Here is a 17,178-nt window from a genome sequence, read left to right as displayed (position 1 = left end):
GGAGAAGCAGGTGTGTGTGGGGTACAGGAGAAGCAGGTGTGTGTGGGCACACACGGTGTGAGGCACAGGCCGGGCACGGAGCCATGGCAGGAAGCTCCCCCACAGCAGGGACCTTCTGTCAGGGCCCAGCCTCCACACACTGCCCCTCTGCAGCGGTTTTAACCCCCACTGCACAAAAAAACAGCCTTTCCCCTCAGGGGTTATCCCATGTCCGCTCCCACACTGGAGTGCTATGAGCCGTGAGGGAGGGCCCAGCTCCCTCAGGGAGCCTTCAGGCCCCTCCATGGGCTGAGGAGCCACTGCAGGTGCCGGCAGGGGGGAGAAGCGGGAAAATTACTGTTGTTCTCAAAGACTTCTTAGACTTAAGTGATTTTCATAAGGACCAGCAAGTGCACTTAGGACATTAAAGCTTACTGATGGAAAATGACAGTGAAGTACAGCATTTAAACATCCAACACATCTTTCAGAGCAACAGTAAGAGCAAAATAAGGAATCATTGATGTGCAACTCAGTGTCTCCTGCCTTAACGTTTCTGTGGCACAGTAAAATGATGTTTTCTGCTCATTTAAGTTGAAAGTCATGCATTGCAGCACTGCCTTAGCATGAGAAGAGGGAAGGCTGGGAGGCAGATAGTGCAGCTCTGTGGTCAGTGGAGGTACCAACACCAGGGTTGGAGTTACATCAGGGACTGACTTGGCATCCTTGCTCCACTGCTCTGCTTTCCATGATGCAGGGATGAGATCCATATGGAGTCAGCACATCATTCCTCACGCTACAGAGTGGTGCAAATACCTCCAGTCAGTGAGGTGGTTGCCTGGTGTAGTGGAGAATTGGAATGGGATAGACACACTAGGAATATGAGACTTTTATGTGTACACCTGAGTAAGTCTGATAAAGAACACAAATGGAAATCTCTTGGTCACAAAGAATACGATTACAGAGCAATAGAGGGGGTGCTTTAATGAGCTGCTTAATTGTGAGAGGGAGAAAGACAAACAATAAATGGTTGTTCTCCAAGCAGCTGAGCCATTTGTGGATGGATTTCAAGAGATTTAAGAGGCAATCAAAATACAGGCAGTAAATAACAAAACACCAGGTGCTGATAATGTTTCTACTGAAATATGAAAATAAAAGGGGGGAAACTACTGAAAGATTTTACAAGGTCACTTGTTTGGTCTGCAGATCTAAAAAACAACTGCCAAGGAAGAAAGGAGACATACTTGGATGAAGTCTTTAAAATTAATCAATTTCTGCGGGAAATATATTTTTTATAAAGCAAGAAAAAAACCTATATCAGTATATGTCATGAGGTGACCTTTTGGCAGTTGAAATCCTTTTAAATCCTTGTTCAGAAAAAAGGAAGTATTTGAGTGGTGCAGGGATGATGGACCATCTGGCCAAGAAAACATTTAATTTTCAGGCATTTCATATTTTAAATGTTTATGAATAATCTCAAATCTTTTAAAACACTTCTCTACAAAAAACCTACAAAACCCAATAAAAAAGGAAAAAAACAAACCCAACACCCCACCACCACACCTGCTTCAAAAATCCAGCTCTGAGTAACTGCAACTCAGAAGGTGACACTTCAGCAATATAATAAGGCAATGAGGTGTGGAAGGTTATTTTAAAGCGTACTGGGTGAACCTGACTCAAACCAGCTCCAACCACAGCCCTTGTAGGTATCTCTGTACTCATGTATTAACAGTTTGGGGCCAGCTCTGTGAAGTTTCAGCAGCTGAGCACATTATGTACAATTTAATTGTAAGAACAGTTTCATTAAACTGGGGGAATGACGGCTCACACAGTAGAAAGATGAAAAGTATTGTCCACTGTCACACTCATGAACTTCTCAAGTAAAATAATATTTGACTTAAAGGCTAAAGAGTGACTGACAAGCAATAGTAACACATTTAATGAAAAGACTGTTCCTGTAGGGAGGAAGCTCTGGTTGGGAAGAGATGGGGAGTTGCTTACACAAGGGTGAGGAGGAGATGAAAGGGGCAGGTTAATAGACACAGAGGAAGGTGGGAATAGTAACTTTAGAGAAGAACAGTGGTGGACCTCTTTTTTGTCTGATGCTGTCTGTGTTTAAGCTGCAGAGTAGAACAGTATCTTGCAAAAATCGCTGGGAAAGATGGTCAGGTTCCTTCCTCCTTGCCAGGCTGCTGCTGCCTTTGTGTCTGTCTTACCCCCCACTGACTCCAGAGTAGATGCTTTAGGTGCATGTCCTGGCTGACTGGCTCTATGGCTTCATTGCTGGGCTTTTGCTCAGTTTGCTGTCTGCAGAGCCTTGCAAAGTATCTCCACCAAAGGAACTTCAGGCAAAGAAGGAGTTAAAAGTAGTCCAATAAATTAAGTGGTACCTAAAAAACAACAACAGAGGAACAACATTACAACTGGTGTCCCTTAGTACCAGCAAAAGGCTCATGGAATCCCAGAATGGTTTGGGCTGGAAGGGACCTCAAAGCTCATCTTGTTCCACCCCCAGCCTCAGGCAGGGATACCTTCCACCAGACCAGGTTGCTCCAACCCCCTCCAGCCTGGCACTGATCCTGCCACCCGAAGCACATGGGATAGGTTCCTGCCTCTGCATTGTCCTGCTCAGCTGCTCCTGCCTCCCACAGACCTGGAACTGTAAGAGGAGGCATCACCCTGCATTACTTTACAATGGGTATCATAGACTTACAGAGTACGTAAACCAGCAGTCCTTCTTCAATTGTCTTTATCATTTTCTCCTCTAGTAATGACATTCAATTTACCCTACTATCTGTATCTTCATACACCTATTGAAGGTTTTATGACAACATCCTCTCAGCCTTCCAGCTGTTCCCTACAGAGGTGATGATGGATGGACAGCAACTCTAAACCTGACCACTTTGGCTATGCTTGCCAGTATTTTCCTTCCAAGGTGTTTGGCCAAAGGAGAGCATAAATTCAGTAAATGTCCACAATTAAGACAGCCAATTAATGGCATCAAGGAAGGAAACTTTAAAATTCCATGGAGGTTTATTTCCTTCAGATTACTCAGACAAGAGCATTTGTATTTAGAAAACGGGTAAAATAAGGGCCAAATATAGTCTAGTCTGCCAGGGATGTCACTAGGAGTTTTTGAATGTGTCCCAGGTAAGACTGAGGCCCAAAGAGAGATGTAGCTCTTTAAATCCCAGTTCCTCTGCTATAAATCCATTCGATATGCAAGACTTTCCCAGATGGTATAAAACGCCAAGACCTCACTAAATTATTCAGGATGAGTCTGATAACACTGAGATTATGAAACAGTAACATCAGATAAAAATAAACGTTTCTCACTTCAGAGTTTATCTACCTTTCTAATGTAAATTTATGGTTATTAAAGGAGGTTATTTATAGCTGTCTTTTCAAGCTCCTACATAACAGTGCTGCTGCCTGTGCCTTTAGACACAGATAGAAATCACATTAATGAGCTACTCACCCAACAACTCAATGAATGCAGGAGTGAGGAGAATTCACAAGATGAGACAAGTAACAAAAAAAAATCCCAACCTTTGTTTCTGCTTTAAATACATCAGGGTAATTTAGGAGAACACAGTAGTTTTAAATCTTGAAAATAATGAATACAATTTATAAACAGGCATGTGAATATGTTTAATGACTTAGTTAATAGTGCCAACAAAAGTGAATTTGGTCATTTCAAGGTTACTTGGTTGCAAATTATGGTATGTAGAGCTCAGAAATCTTACGTGGGCAGTCAAGTACAATAATTCTGACTCTTTTTTAAACATTAACACTGTTCTGAGTGGGTTTGCTATTTTTTATGCTTTAAACACCAGCATGGAACAATGCATAAAATCCCATCATCTCTTCTACTTTTCCCGTTCTCTTTATGTAAAAGTCTTCTGATCTCACTTATCTCAGCACTGGCAGTGATCTAGAGGGTTCTCTACCTACACAGTAAGGCTCTCAGACTTGCTCTGTGGTTCTCCATCTATACTGGCACTACAAAGTGTACATTTCAATGGTAAAATTACATTTTTTTTCAGTCAAAATAAATTCAGGGTTTTTTCTAATATAGACATGAGTACAACGAGTTCAACCCCTCTTGCCAGCCTTGAAGAAACGTAACACAAATTGTGTTACACGTACGATGAGTCCTCCTTCAAAAGAGGCATCACTTCTTGCAGTAGAATGTGGGTGGAAAACCAGGAGGGGCTGCAACGTACCACATATTATAACAGTTCCTGTGCACATTGCACTGAAGTGACCTGATTTCTGGTTTGGTTCCTAAATTCCTTTCAGGGGTCACTTTTCCAGGTAGGCCACTTACCAATCAAGTTACCGTGGGAATGGAATATTCAGCACTCAAAAATAATATCATTTATGAAGCAAAAAAAGTTCTCTTTGATGGGAATTTGCAGCTGCAGATTTGTAACAGATAAAGAGGTTAGATACAATGTCACAGACAAATTCATTGCAGATAGGGAGGCAACCAGGTGGTAACCAGAACCAAATCCAGAACCAAAATGTGCTTTGACTAGAACCTACGGAAAACTGTAGTAAAAGAAGGCACATTTCCCAAAGATCTTTATGGCTTCCCATGGAAAGGCCAATGAGCTCAGTTATACAGGTTTAGTTTATTAAGTTATTAAACACATTATTACACCTGTATACTTTCTGTGAAGATTTGTGCTAAGAAAACTTATCTCTCAAAATGTTCAGGAATGAAGGAAGTTCATTTCAAGAGCATGTGAATATTCATTAGCATTTTTAGTACTCTTCTATCTCTGGTACAAAGTTCAAACTACAGGATTTGTACTTGGGAGACACTAATTAGAGTATTTTAAAACTGCTGTATAAATTACACACTTTTTTAGATGCTGAAGTATAATAGCTCCAAGACTAACTTTAGACTTTCTGTTGATGTTTGTAACACATCTAAGTTTTAATATATTGTTTTTATAACAGTGACAGAACACTAGGAAACTGCCCTTTTTTACGTGGCTTGGTGATGTTCCAAATATATTTTTTTGTTTACAGAAATGTCCATTACACATACTATACCAAAGTGTCAGAGAAAAGTGAGGGTTTTTCTGATATCTAGAAAAAACTAAATGACTTTGACAAGGCAGGATGTCCTGCCAACATGATTATAGCTGTAGTAGTCATCAGTTTGGTTCACTTTGCTCATCTTTTACTTCAGGCTTGATTAGCTATAAATTCTATAGCTTGTCCCCTCTGGATCAAATACCTAAACAAGCTTTGATGTTCCAAGGATTTTCTAGCCAAGTAATTTCGTAAGGGGCAAAATGCTTAAGGGTGCTGTTTGATAAGTCAGTGAGTCTGTGAATAGCAAGGGAAACAGGTACACAGAAGTGATATTTCCTCTGTTTTTTCATTGGTTTGGGGTTTTCTTCAAGTAGCCTGGTTTTTTTTCACAAGACCCATAAAATTCAGTAGAAATTGCAGGTGCTTGTACTTGCAGAATTTTGGATTTGGTTTTAATCACAACTTATCCTGATTTTCACTCTCAACACTGTTGTTCTCATGCAGAATTTAATTCATTAGTCTGTCAGTTTTCAATTCAGTAGGAGCTTAATATTAGTATGTCCCAAGGATCTGGGCTGTAGTTAGTACTTAATACAGTCATTAATTATCCAGAAAGGCAGAAATGAGGGGTGGAACAGAAAAATGAGGTCAGCAGGATTTACAGATGACAAAATTATTTAGTGTAACTCTTCCTAAGAGAAGGCTGTGATGAACTTCCTGGGAACAGAACGAGACAAATTGGCAGCATAATGGTTGATGAAATTCAGACATTGACAAATGCAGGGGAGAGCACAGGGAATGGAAAACCTGAACTGCTTGTACCCATGGCCCTGCTCTAACTTCTCACTAACTGCTGAGGGACAGAGAACACCCAGCTCAATTACAGCCTCTCCTCAAAACCTAAATGAAGTGGTGGAATACAAAAAAAATAGCCTAGAAAAGACCCACAATACAGTGGGAAAACATTTGTTCCTGTTCTACTTTAGACTTTGCAATAAGCCAGGGTCACTCCACCTCACAGCAGATACGGCAGGAGAGGGCCATGTCTCCAACAATTCCTACCTCCCCTGTCCAGTGTGTCCTGTTGCTGAGGCAGGAAGCTGGAAGCCCATTGTTAGAACACCTGCTGGGCTGTGTGGGAACCTGTGAAGGTCGTTTGCCTCCCTCTGCTTTTCATGCTCAAGCTCAGGGCCACTCAGGGATATTCTTGTGATTGTATTGTTGATTTATGCAGGGCAGAGCTGCTCCCTACAAGATGCCATCAGTCTGCTTTTATTCATTTCTGATCACCTTGAGCACATGCACATCCATCTCCCATTTTATTCCTCCTAACTAGCTGCCATCTTGGCAACACCACTTTTTATGTTATTTATAAATGTTTCCTCTTGGGATCCTGGAGACACATTTGTACTCTCCTTTCTCCCCTCATTTGCTTTTCTTATTGGTTTTGGTTCCTTTCGAGTGAGTTCTCCCTGTCTCAGATCAGTTCTCTGCATAGCAAGCACACTAATCAGGGGATAGAGAGACAGCAGGATCAACTGAGAGAGGTTCATTAGCATTATACATGCTGGTTAGAGCCAGGCTCAGTTACACTGGAAGCAACACTAATCCTACAAGACTAAATATTTTTGTTAGATGAACTCTGCTCCAGCATAAAATTGCCATTTTTCACTTTTTCTCCAGTGAAATTGCCAAACAGTCCTTTGTAGTTCTGATGGTAACTCAGAACCAAAACCACAGAAGGGTGTTTGTCAACAGGTTTTCATGCAATTTGTAATTTTTTTTCTCATTTTAGTCTATTTTAGTTTAGAAATCTAATTTTTTCTTACTTTTCTCATGTAAGAGGTTTGCAACAAGTGAAACACAAGAATAAAAATAATCTCCATATAGCCCAATATTGGATAATTTTACAATCACTGAGTTCTACTTAAAATTTGTAAATCCTGTAAGCACTTCTGACTGTAAGAGCCCCCAAAATGCCATTCTGATTTATGTAACAAGGTATCTGACATAATTCACAGAAAGAGGAAAAAAGCTGTAAAGCAACCCTGCAGCTGTAGTTTCTCTGTGTGAATTATTCTGCCCATACTTTTATGAAATAGCCTAAATTAATTACAAGGATGCCAATTTTAGCTCTGTGTTGATCAAATGCAATTACAGGGATTCCCAGGAGGACATTGTATGAAGGCCTAGGTTTTTGGAAATATTTAAGTTGACGAGAAATTAATTTTTCCCTTATTAGTTCTCATTTCACAAACAGACTCCTCTTTGTTCATAACTGGCTGCTGTAACAGCTTTGAGTCTTTAATTATTACTAATTATTGACTAAAGATTTGTTATATTTGAAAGTTGGAGCCTTTTGGCTCCAACTAATGAATAGGATGGGATGAAGGAAAAAGGTAGTGAATTATTCACTAACATTTGGCTTAATTACAATCAAATGACCCTTTCTGAATTGGAAAGCACTTGGTGAAAAGCAGAAGACAAATGAGATGTTTCAGTATAAATAATGAACAGCTCTATTTTTTAAATTTAACCCCCAAATTAAAAAATAAACCCAAGCCCACTCTACACTATCTGTTCTATAGCCTTGCAATAAGATGTTTTTGTGAGTTCAGAACACATTCTGTTTGACCTTCCTGGAGTTTTCTTTCGGGTCTAACCTTGCACCTGCTTAGCTTTAGAGACTGTAATTCTATCCCACTGAAAAAATGATGCTGAAAGCTCCATAAAGGTCTTTTTCTTCCATCTTATGCCCCATTTTCCTTGTACAATGAACAAAACAGAGGAATTATATTGCAGGACCATGTGTGTGTGCAAGAACTATATTTGCAAGAAACAACATTTGCTTCAGAATTCAAATGTTAAGCAATATCTCGTTCACTTAACTACACTCTTTTCTTAATCCTAGAGGACATAATTTAATTAAAAACAATTCAGTAAGGCATAAGGTACTCCTTCAGTGCAAAAAGCTATCTGTAAGGATCTAAATATTTTATTAACTTTCCAAATTCTCTTAAAAGTGCATCTTTGTGACTCCAGCTGCTCTGCCCCTCAGCACATTTCTGCATGTCCTTATCCTTGAACACCCTCCAAATGGGCAGAGTTAAATTGCACCTTTTGCTGTGAATTGATGCAGGTTTGTGAGTTGAGTGTCCATGAAGAGGATGATGGCCTGCAGTTCACAACAGCTTGCATCTTGGAGCAGTAAATTGCTGGCATTTTGGAAATACTGTCCTGAGTCCTGCTCTAGACTCCTCATTCCTTTCCACTGGCACTCGGTTGCTGTGGGTAGAGACCGAAGTTAAAGAAATTAGAAGGCCCAGCAAGGTATCTTTTGAACAGATAAATCTACTTTTCTTTCAGAGGGAACTGGAATGAATTGACAGGCAGAAAATAGATATTTTTAATGTTTTCTCTACTCAAATGAAAAGTTGTTTTGTTGTTGTTTTTTTTTTTAAAGTCTGTCTTTTAACACGCCAGAGACAATAGGAGACAACACATAATTTCCAAACCTACATCAATAATGAGTGATTAATGGTAACTAGGTTTTACCTATGGTGTTACAAATGGGCATTACATACTTGGCTTAGTAATGCAGCTGAAATAGATACACTTTGCAAACTGCTGAAATTAAGCTTTCTGTAAAGCATGAGGCCTTACTTTTTGATTAATAAATCAAGAGCTTGTATATCTGATACTGAAAAGCAAGGAGGTTCCCAAAGTTTTGTGTTTACATGGAACTGTCCTTCTTCTCTTTTCCTCCTTCCCTTTCGCCCAGCCATGGCTCGTGTCCTGGTTTATGGAAAGGCCAGAAAAATGCAATTGTCTAATAATTAACCAAGAGGGTAAACTACTCAGTGTTCCAAGGCAGACACCAGGAAGGGGGAACAGTCTCTGGAGAGGTCAAATTAGTGTGTATGGTGCCAGGGATAAACAGTGCCTATCCTTGACTGCATCACTGGCAGGCACAGCTCTGGCCAGGCACTCCAGGAAAGGGAAGATGAAGCACAGGGAAACCCAAAGCACATTGCAGAGCCAGGAGCAGCATCAATCCGTGTAAATGTGACCTGCAGCTTCTTTCAAACCAGCCAGGGTAACTCAATCCTCATTTCTGGAGAGAGGTATTTACCAGGCATTTGTTTCTAAGCATCTGTAACTTCAGGTATCTGTTGGCTTACCCCGAGTCCTAAACATGCTGGGAGGCTTTGAGGAGCTCTCAGTAGGAACTGGCATCACACCAAATGAGAGGAGCATTTCCAGTGGGGTAAAAGCAATCTGTGATGACTGATGATGTGCCTCTGGCCTTCAGTGAAACACATTTGAAGCTGTGAAGAAGGTGCCTCCCCAAAGGTTTGGCTGTCCTGGCAGTTTAAACAAATGAAGCATACTGAGAGTGATCAGATCAGATTCTGGGAAGTTGGCTTCCAATTTGGGTTAATCTGGCACTATGGAGAGGGAAATAGTGGATTTTATCTCCTTATAAATCCATTCAGAAAAAAAAAAAAAACAAAAACCAAAACCAACCATTATTTGCTTTCTTTTTCACAAATGCCACTGTTCAGTCTTGCAAATATTCAAATAAACCAATAATAGTTTGCCAGAAGACAGGCTGCTACAAAACATACAGACAAGTTCAGATAAAAATATGCTAAAAATGATAAAAATTAAAAAAAAGAACACTGAAAAATAAGTAAATACCAGAGTAAGATTACTTGGGCAAACTTAATACATCTCTTCTTTCACGTGTAAGATTTTGTAGCCTTTAATTCCCTGTTCAAACAGTGCTGGTATGTGGACAGGGAGACCTGTCAGAAGAGCCCCTGCTCTGCTCAAGGGCACAGAAAGGATGATACTTGATTATTTTGTTTTCTCCTCAGTCCACGCTCAAGACTGTGCCCTGAAACATTATCTACTGCATGTGATCGAGACCATGCTCTGTTGAAGAATAATTTCTTTTTCTGTCACATCCCCCCATCCAAGAGGCCCCACTGGCGAGCACATTTCTACAAGCCACAAAGGTTGTATTAGTCATAGTTCTAGCAGTAGGGATATTAATAATACTAAACACACCAGTGGACGGTGGAGCCTTAGATGCACAGTTCACAACAGCTCATTCAAGGTGCCCTTGTTTGGGGCATACTCAAGGATTTCTGACCAGGATACATTTAAATTTGACTTTCATTAATCTTATGTATGAGCAACACTGTATTGCCAACCACAGAGTACAACCTCAGGCACCCCCTAAAGAGCACATTGTTAGTGAGCATTTGATGAAAAGCTTTGGTCCTAATTATGCTCAGTTTGAGAGACCAGGTTGATACTTCTCCAAATGGGGAGAGAACAGAAAGAGTAAACAGGATTGCATATTTTGGTTCACCATATTCAGCCAAAGCAGTTTTTACATAGTGAGTGACCCCATGGTGGACTGACCTATGGTGTGCCCCAAAATGGTGGAGTGACCCCATGGCCTGCCCCAGAATGGTGAACCTACCACACGTGCGGCAGAGTGGCCGCACAGCAACCCCGGTATCACAGACTGACCCTGGTGTGCTGTGAGCCCCAGGATGGTGCCCTTTGGCCATGTGAGCCCTGCCCTCTGAGGTGAGAGAGACAAAAGGCACAGGTTGTGGGTCGAGATAACAATTTACAGGAAGCAGCAATGAGATCAGAAAATGAACAGTAACAGCAACAATCCTAATAACAACAGTGTCCAAAAGAGGTCGTGCCCAGCGATGGGGCGCGAGCGCAGCCAGCACCAAGAGACAGAACCAAGGAACAACCACATGGCGAAGCACAGAGTGGCACCAACTGATTGTGCTGCCCCAAAATGTCACAGTGACTGCAAAGTGAGCCACAAAACAGTGAACCCATTGTTTGTCCTACCCCGAAATGGCAGAGTGACCCCATGGCCTGCCCCAGAATGGCAGACTGAGCCATGACGTGCTGTGAGCCCCAGATGGTGCCACACGACTGCGTGGGCCCCATAAGGAACACTACATCACAGCTGCCCCTCGGGGAGGCCCCAGTGGAGTGGAGCAGAGACAAGGACAGTGACACAAGTGTCCAGTGGCTGCTCCGCTGAGCCTCAGTCAGCCTCTGCTCCACACTGAAATGGCAGTGGCCAACCCCATGGCTGGCCCCAAAATGGTGGAGTGACACCATGGCCTGCCCCAAAAAGTTGGACTGACTCCACTTGGCTTCAATCAATCAGCTGTGTCATAAATACAACCAGTGCACACATCAGACAATTACACCTTTCAACAGAGATTTCATCTCCCACCACCACATCTCTTACCTTCCGAATCCAAAGCCAGAATTTTGAGCTGCAGGGGGGAATCCTCAAGGTAGAGCTCTCTCGTTGTGGACACAATTTGGATGCCATGAATTAGATCAACTATGGCATCACAGCGAAGCACTTGCCCAGTCCCTGCAAGAGACACCAGAGAGCCCCTGAGATCCCAGCGCTGCACATGCTCCCCGAGGGCACCACCAACACAAAAGGCACCTCCCATTCCGGCAGTGACACCAACCCCCACACTGAAGGAACTGAAACTGTGTCATGGCCTTGGGGACAAAATGGTGCTCAAGTGCAGTGGTGGCTAAGAAAGCAAGAACAGCAGTTCCCTTAAATCTTCAGAAGCTCTGATTTCCATCTCCACCACCACTTACAGGTGGTGTCTCTCAGGACACAGGCAGGGTTTGTACAGTGCCACGCTCAGACCTGGTTCGTGGCCCAGAGAGCTTAATGGCTTTTACCCACAGACCATAAACCCCCATAAACTCCTTCACTGCGTGACTGCAAGGCACTTAATTGACTGTCTGGTTCTGTCTGTCTCTAGAAAATCTAACCAGGTACATTTTTGACAGACATTGTCATACAGCACATGCTTTTCTCTCTCTTTCTTCTCCAAACTTCTTCTTCTTGCAGTATATTGTAAGCCAGACTAAAAAATTCCTGTGCATGCCTTGTTGTGTCTGGATAAGTTAAAGTTTGTGACATGCCTTACTTTGGATGTTGGTTTAAAATTTGTCAAGTACTTGATTCTACCATAAGTTTATGGAGCAGATTATCCTGTGTGAAATCACACAGCAGCTACAGGATGGACAAGGGATCAGACCCAGCCAACATGGGTTTAGGAAGGGCAGATCCTGTCTGACCAACCTGATCTCCTTCTACGATCAGGTGACCCACCTGGTGGATGAGGGGAAGGCTGTGGATGTGTCTGCCTGGACTTCAGCAAAGCCTTTGACACTGTCTCCCATAATATACTCCTGGAAAAACTGGCAGCCCATGGCTTGGACAGGGGCACTCTGTGCTGGGTTAGGAACTGGCAGGAGGGTGGGCCCAGAGAGTGCTGGTGAATGGGGCTGCATCCAGCTGGGATCTGGTCACCAGTGGTGTCCCCAGGGATCAGTGTTGGGCCCAGTCCTGTTTAACATCTTTATCGATGATTTAGATGAGGGGATTGAGTCCATCATCAGCAAATTCTCAGACGACACCAAGTTGGGAGGGAGTGTCGACCTGCTGGAAGGCAGGAGGGCTCTGCAGAGGGACCTGGACAGGCTGGAGAGTTGGGCTGGTTCCAATGGGATGAGGTTCAACAAGGCCAAGTGCCGGGTCCTGCACTTTGGCCACAACAACCCCCTGCAGCACTACAGGCTGGGGACAGAGTGGCTGGAGAGCAGCCAGGCAGGAAGGGACCTGGGAGTGGGGATGGACAGGAGGCTGAACATGAGCCAGAGTGTGCCCAGGTGGCCAAGAAGGCCAAGGGCATCCTGGCCTGGATCAGGAACAATGTGGCCAGCAGGAGCAGGGAAGTGATCCTTCCCCTGTACTCAGCACTGGTGAGGCCACACCTTGAGTATTGTGTCCAGTTCTGGGCCCCTCAGTTCAGGAAGGATATTGAGGGGCTGGAGCGGGTCCAGAGAAGAGCAACGAGGCTGGTGAAGGGACTGGAGCACAAGTCCTATGAGGAAAGGCTGAGGGAGCTGGGGTTGTTCAGTCTGGAGAAGAGAAGGCTTAGAGGCGACCTCATCACTCTCTTCAACTACCTGAAGGGAGGTTATAGCCAGGTGGGGGTTGGTCTCTTCTCCCAGGCAACCAACAATAGGACAAGGGGACATGGGCTCAAGCTCTGCCAGGGGAGGTTTAGGTTAGATGTTAGGAAGAAATTCCTTACAGAGAGGGTTATCAGGCATTGGAATGGCCTACCCAGAGAGGTGGTGGATTCACCATCCCTGGAGGTTTTTAAAAAGAAATTGGATGTGGCCCTTAGTGCCATGATATAGTAATTGGAGTTGGATCAGGGGTTGGACTTGATGATCTTGGAGGTCTTTTCCAACCCAATCTATTCTATGATTCTAAGTTTCTAAAGTTTCCCTTTGTAAAAGTTTGTTACCGAACATCCTGAGAATTTTGCTGTTTGTCTCATGCAGCGCCCAGAGTGAATCAAAGAACCTTGCCCAAAACTCACTGAGCTGGCCGGGGTATTACAGTATGGATTTTACACATGGAATTGGTGAGGAAAACAAGAGGGGTCATCTTTATCTGAAATTTATGAATGTGAGACTTTCTAAAAAGTAAGTATTTCTTGATTGCATCATGGTGCACCGAGTGTATCTTTGCTCCCATATCCCCTCTACTTTTTTTTATATGCATATATTTATCTATCTCATGTTTTTTCACCAGTAAGAATTTTTATTGCAATACATCTAAGAAGTGTTATCTTGTTCTCAGGAAAACAAATATGGATGACATGTGGGAGTGTAATGCAGCAATATGTGTCACAACTGGATTTTGGGTGGATTCTGATGGCTCCTCTGGCCACGCACCAGAACACCCCAGAGCTGTGCTGTAGCTACCCAGAGCCAATGCAGGCTCATCTCTGGCACTTTATTTTCTTGCTGGTTGGGTTTATCTTCACTTCACAGATTCCTGGCTTCCTGCAGAGTTTCCTGGGCACAAAGCAGAGCAAGCACTGGGGCAGAATCCTGTCTCTTCCCTCTTGTTTCTGTGAGCAGTACATCAAATTCCAGATCAATATTAAGTCAATTTTTTTAGAATGTTGCTTAAAGTGACTGAAAAATTGATTTAAAAATACCATTGGGACATTCCTTAGGGAATTTGATCACCAGGACTTGGAGGAGTGTTCCTCACCCTTTCAAAACAAACACTGAATGCCCCTCACATCCCCCATGTGTGCTGCTTCTCTTTTGAAATGTGTGTAACACTTCAGTTCTTCCCTTCCAAAACCACAGTCTGGCTCAATGCAGTGGTGTAGGATGATTATTTTGGAAGCTGTCTGGCCTTATTCAACTCCACTTTACCATGGTGTCTCCTTGTCATCATTATGTCATTGCTATTCAGCAATGGAAACACTGGTTTAGGGATGTCAGGCATAGGGCACTGGATTGTACCAGCTGCCTGTTTGCCAAAACAAGTGACTCAAAACACTGATATGAATAAATAATGCCTCTATAGTCTGAGTGTCAGTTATCTGATAATTCACCTCTAAATTGTGTGGTATAATTGTGTCTCAAATACCATGGTATTTGAGAACAAATAAAATGTCCCTTCTAGTTATCACAAGACCGCCATCTAATCATGTGAACCCCTCACGGTGCTGGTGAGGAATTTCAGCTGAAGGCCTTTGACTCTGAAGGAGTTTCTGAATAGTTCTGAGCCTACCCAACCTCCTAACCTCGGAATAAAGCCAGTTTCTTTAGGAATGGTTCATATTGTTGTGGTTCCCTTGCTTTTCTCGGCTGTGCTCAGGTGAACATTGAGATTGAAATTCCTCCAGGATATCTCTGGGGGCATTGTTGCATTGCAATTTATGAATCTAAAACTAGCACAGAAATCAGAATATACTGAAAAGCAATAATGGATTTGGAAATGTTTCAAGTATGTTTAGTGCCATAATGATTTTTCCCACAAGCCACACCTCACTTGCTGAACCCCGGGCTTCTCTCAGGATAGCAGAGGTGTTCAAGTCACTGCAAATGCTGATTGTGCTGCTGATAGTAGAAAATCCAAGCTCCTGGTTCTAAGTGTTCAAGGCCAGGCTGGATGAGGCCCTGAGCAACCTGATCTAGTGAGTGGCATCCCTGCCCATGGCAGAGGGTTGGAATGAGATGACCTTTAAGGTCCCTTCCAACCCAAATCATTCTGGGATTCTGGGATATCTTTAGAACGTAAAACTGCATTTCCTTCCCCAGCCCCAATTTGATTAAATTCCAATACCAACGTAGCAATTGTTACCTTGGTAATGGGAAAGGTGCAGGAGGCCATCTGAAACAAAAAATGTCCCAAAATCTGAGATTTAACCTTTTCCTGCTAGTCTAAGTAGTATAATAGTATCCTTTTAGCCATATTGCCAGTGTTTACTACACTTGTCCCTCCAGCTGAGTAGCAGGCCTGATTGTGTTTCTGTTGAATGTACTTGGAAAAGGTGGGGCAGAAAGTTGGGTTGTACTTCACCTCTTTCTTTCATATTATAAACAGACTAATTATCACTCAGATTATCAAAGCACTTAAAAATCAGAACGGGGCAAATATCAATTAAACGTGCTCAGCTGAACATGCTAATTATGAGATGAAAGTTTTTGTGTATCTGGTTGTTCTTAGGACTGCAAACTGTACATGTTATGCACAACCCTGGTTATTTTGATAGATAACAGAATACTAGACTTCAGGGTGTGTCTGCAATTGGCAATGAAATTAAAAAAATTATATACCATACACACAGTTATAAACATGCTCTGGAAGAATGGTTACAAATTAATTTGTAGACTAATCTGGAGTACCAGAGAATGTGTTAATTAACTTAATTGTGTTTCCCTTCTGTGCTCATGTTCACCCAGTGAGCAGCAGGCTGCACCTCCGAAGGGACCTGCAAATGAATCACTTGCTTGGAAAGGTTTTTGTTCAGAAGGCACCTTGCTGTAATAAACACAGTTTTCTCCAGTTTGATGCTGACTTGCAGATGTTTACAGGGTATGAGAGTAAATCAAGTCTTTGGGCTTCCACCACTGGCTCAAGGCACTGAGTCCCTCCAGGGAATTTGAAATGGATATTTAAAGGCTATTTTGGATAAACCCTCACCGGGATTTGTATCATCTGAATTCTGTGGCAATAGCCAGCATCTCTCACCTTGAAAATCACGTGACACTGAAGGCACAGAGTGGTGCTTAGTGGATCATGCCATGTTTTCAAAACTGAGGGTTTCAATCACGTGTAATTCAGAGAGGGAGAAGCACTTAGGCTAATAAGAGTGAAGATAAGACTGTGAGGAAAAGAATCTTATCTTTAAGGAATATTCAGGCCTTACATTTCCAGCAGCTCAGAGCAACAGCAAGGGAAGGAAGCCGTATCAGTTTCTGAGCTATAAAAAGCACAGACCTTTTTCTGCTCCGCTGGATTACAGGAATCAATAATTTCACATTTTCAACACACCACCGAAGTAAATGCCTGATCTCAGTCATGTCACCTCATGGCAGATCAAAGCCCTCAGGATCAAAGAGATTAAAGTAGCACAGGTTCTCAATATATTATTTTCTGTTTGAAAAGCATCAATAGAAATTCATGTAATGAGTTACTATTAAATTTTTTTACAGGAAAAGTCAGTCCCAATGTAAATAAAAAAATCCCTTTTCTATATGATCCTTTACAAGTATTTCATTCCAGATTTTATCCACAGATTTCTTGATGTTACCTGTTTCACAAGCCTCAACTCAAAGAGGTTTGAAAGCAAAGCTTTTGTGATGTGGCTCTTATGTCAGTCCCGAAGGATTGCCCTTTGAGGAAGGATATTTGGCATCTCACAGCTGAAGCAGAATGAGCTGATTCACACAGTGCTTTTTCCATCTGCAGAGGACAGGCTGTCGTGACAAGAGAGGGGTGAGATCTGGAGGTAGCTCGGCTTCCTCCGTGCAGGGGAGGGGAGGAGAGCTGCACATGTCAGGCCTGATCAGATCTACCGGGGTTATCCCAAACTCCTGCATTATTCCAGCTCCAGGCAGTAACTGCAAAGTTTCCAGGAGGTTAAAATAATACTCTGTGTTGCATCAACTCGTAATTTGGCCTCACACTGCTTCATTTGTGAGGGAGGTGACCCAGAGGTTACGTCAGGCATCTATAGGCTCAATTTT

The 17,178-nt window shown here is 42.7% G+C and overlaps 2 long non-coding RNA genes across 4 annotated transcripts in view; one reads left to right on the top strand and one right to left on the bottom strand.

Moving 5' to 3' along the window:
* LOC113958023 overlaps positions 1-14,465 on the top strand; it is a 17,295-nt gene extending 2,830 nt beyond the window's left edge. For 2 of the 3 annotated variants that reach the window (XR_003531380.1, XR_003531378.1), the window contains one exon: positions 13,465-14,465. This is a non-coding gene — a long non-coding RNA (uncharacterized LOC113958023). Of the gene's footprint in view, positions 1-733; positions 2,532-13,464 lie in introns of those variants that run through there. The other variant, XR_003531379.1, reaches the window with a different exon arrangement.
* Positions 7,158-11,452, bottom strand: LOC113958024. Its single transcript, XR_003531381.1, has 3 exons — positions 11,324-11,452; positions 9,207-9,473; positions 7,158-8,310 (listed from the first exon to the last, which is right to left on the bottom strand). It is a non-coding gene; the product is annotated as an uncharacterized LOC113958024 (long non-coding RNA).
* Positions 14,466-17,178: the final 2,713 nt, after the last annotated feature.

Source organism: Corapipo altera, unplaced genomic scaffold (assembly GCF_003945725.1).
Source record: "Corapipo altera isolate COAL_440 unplaced genomic scaffold, ASM394572v1 101, whole genome shotgun sequence".
NCBI lineage: Eukaryota > Metazoa > Chordata > Aves > Passeriformes > Pipridae > Corapipo > Corapipo altera.
Note: the sequence above shows the minus strand (reverse complement) of the source record. Positions and strands in the feature narration are given on the sequence as shown.